This window comes from Liolophura sinensis, chromosome 8, assembly GCF_032854445.1.
Source record: "Liolophura sinensis isolate JHLJ2023 chromosome 8, CUHK_Ljap_v2, whole genome shotgun sequence".
In the NCBI taxonomy this organism is placed as follows: Eukaryota; Metazoa; Mollusca; class Polyplacophora; order Chitonida; family Chitonidae; genus Liolophura; species Liolophura sinensis.
This window is the reverse complement of record NC_088302.1, coordinates 34,405,613-34,408,737: the sequence shown is the minus strand read 5'-3', so window position 1 is coordinate 34,408,737 and position 3,125 is coordinate 34,405,613. Positions and strand designations below refer to the sequence as shown.

At 39.6% G+C, this 3,125-nt stretch overlaps 1 long non-coding RNA gene across 1 annotated transcript; it reads right to left on the bottom strand.

The window, feature by feature from the left end:
• LOC135474046 (uncharacterized) lies at positions 1 to 1,891 on the bottom strand. The gene is made up of 2 exons (XR_010444617.1): positions 1,750 to 1,891; positions 1 to 87 (listed from the first exon to the last, which is right to left on the bottom strand). It is a non-coding gene; the product is annotated as an uncharacterized LOC135474046 (long non-coding RNA).
• Positions 1,892 to 3,125: the final 1,234 nt, after the last annotated feature.

Below are 3,125 nucleotides of genomic sequence, written 5' to 3'. Positions count from 1 at the left end.
GGCAGATTGGCCACAACAACTTTCCAGTCTGTCAGATACAGGAAAACACCTGTTGCACTTGCTCCGAAAAATCCTGCTGTTGAAAGCCTAAAACAAAGATAGATTTGGTAATAAACTGTAAAGAGTGAACCACATCAGAGTTCCAGGAGTGTGTAGTCATAAAGGGTTAAAAAGTGACACATGTAATCAATAACCTTGCATAACCCTGTGTCCTGAAATACCAATGAATAAAACTTTCTGTGACTTGTGAATAGTTTATATTACTTATCTGTTTTATTGTATTTTGGGGGTAGGATGTATTAACGTGAGAACTATGTAAACCAGGTCAACCTCTCTGCAAATAGTTCTCCATTAGAAACAAATTCAGGGTAAATTAACACCAGATGGAGAAACAGAGAGCCAGTTAAGAATAAAAACACAAGTTCTTGAGATATGGTCCTTGTTTTCCAGTGAAATCAATAAAATAAACTCTGTCAGTATGAAATTAAAAATGACTGGCTATCAGTACAATAGGAATTAAGAAAATCTATTTTCTTTTTTTAATTGATACACTCATTATTATGCATGAACATGTTAAATTACATTGTTGAACCTGGCAGCAGATTCTAGCGAAGGGACACAGAATAGCTAACTTGTCAGTATGAACATGAGTATCTCTTTAACATGGATCCCTGTGCAACAACCAAACTTCCAAAGGGTGGTAAGTTCATCTACACAGCGCAGTCTTGTTCCATAAGCTTACCTTGAACACCTCTGTACTTCTCATGTTCCTCAATATACTAATGCTGTCCATCAGATAATGTGTCTGTCAATAATCCACGTTGGATGTGTTCAACGTAAATTTACAGAACAAGAAAGGGGTACATGTATGTAACCACCGGGAGTCAGCTCTTGAGATTTATTTATCTATTTACTTATCTGATTGGTGTTTTATGCCGAACTCAAGAATATTTCACTTATACAACTGCAGCCAGCATTATGGTGGGAGGAAACCGGGCAAAGCCTGGGAGAAACACAAGATCATCTGCAGGTTGCTGGAAGTTTGTATGTGCACCTTTCAATTCTGCCCAGACAACTGCACTCTGTGTGAAGCAGAAATACCAGTGAAGCCCTACACACATACCCCACCCCCAGCCTCACCTTGTTTTCCACATCGTTGCTGTGACTGACTAGAAATGATAATATCACCACCCTCTCACCTGAAAACGTAACTGGCCACCATGTTGTTACCTTCACAATTCATGTCACAGTACACGCTTACCTTGTTGCCTTTACTGATGGCACATACAGTACAGAGAATGGAAGTTGACTTGTGCAAGTAGACAACATGGTAGCAATATTTTTTTCCGCTGAGCAAGTGGGAGATATTTCATTCCTATGTAGTTACAGCGGTGATATGGGTACAAAATGATTTGTAAGCAAGCTTTGAGTAAATCTGAGGCCGCACTAGGGGTAATTTTATGTGTGCGGGGGCTAATTTCCACCCTTGAAACATGTAGCATTTGCGGCGAAGGCATGTAACCCTCGGAGCAGTTCAGGCTAAGGCATACATTTCTGAAGATGCAGAGAAATTAAGGGGACTCGCTGAATAAAAAAAAATAACACACGACACACAACATAATGGAAGGTAAGTTAAGACTTCAGGCGATGCAGACAGAACGGTATATCATTTTCAAAACAACAACAACATGTGCCCCTCCACATGTAGGCTATCAATTTCCTTGACAACAGTGACAGGCTTTCACTTACCAATTTTGGGCCATTTGCACATGTCTTGGCCCAATAAATCTAGAAATTAAACTCATATTTGGTCTTTCAGATAATCCCTTCTCAAAACTTCGGTGAATTCAAACTCGACTTTCCCTGACGTTCGACTGGGCAGCCAAGGGCAAACTACGACCAGGACACATCAACCGATAAATTTATTTGGTATACAGGTCTTTACAATCACCACAACAAACGAAATCGGACTTTTTCATTACCCTTGTTCTTGCACGAACGAACACTGTGAATTTACATCTATCGCCCCCATCAGTAATTAAGGTCTTCGCTGGCTGTATACTTTTTTTCATATTTTTTGTGAATTTTCACATTTTTTGTGGGCACGCCCCGTACTCTATAAAGCATGTCCTATACGTGTAGGCACAATCACACAGTTCACATGGGGACAGCGATAATCGCGCATGGTTTGCAAACTGTTGATTCTGAATAGGTTAAAACCGTTTTATTTATTTATTTGATTGGTGTTTTACGCCGTGCTCAAGAATATTTCACTTATACGACGGCGGTCAGCATTATGTAGGTGGAAACCTGGCAGGTTTTAAAACCGTTTTCGATGTAATATTATATACGCATGAAACATGTAATCATGTAAGACACATGTAACATATGATTGTAACATGTAATCAGAAAACAGATTGTATATTACAATCATCTTCAACCCATATAGGCCTACTAATTGTTAGACAAGGAGCTCATATTTGGACGAAACTCGGACAGAGAAGAGACGCTCATGCAGTATGCCTATTTGCCGAGAAAAATTAATATTTCTTTTACCGAAGATTGGAATCGATGCAGTAGAGTGGGGTTTTGAATTTTTTTCTTACTTAAACGAGCAAATAATTATAACCGAATCAATTAGACGTTGTATGAGTTATGAGTTATTCGTTAGCATACAATTAAGGTGTAATTCATTAGGCCAGACAAACGAAAGTTTTTGGTCCACCTCCTTAGTTATAATCGTACCTTGTCATCATCAAGTTCAAGCTATATGCAGGACTATAGGTTTTCTTTTCCTTGGAAGTGCTGACAGGGATAGAGATGTTTTCTTTCTTTCCCTTTTTTTGGCATTGACATACGTGGGTCCCTGCAATTTTTTTGTTACAAATTTCTGATTGCACTGACCATCCAACCCCCCCACCCACCCACCCCACCACACACACACACCCTCGATCCTTATTGCCAGGTACCATTTACGATCCGAAGAACAGTATGGTCGAAGTGGGGATAATTTAAAACATTCCGCCCGAGGCAGGGAATGAATCAACTCATCGTCACGGCTGTTATATCTTAAGCATTGCATAATACTGAGATATCGCCATACCATTGCGATGTTAGCCTACTTA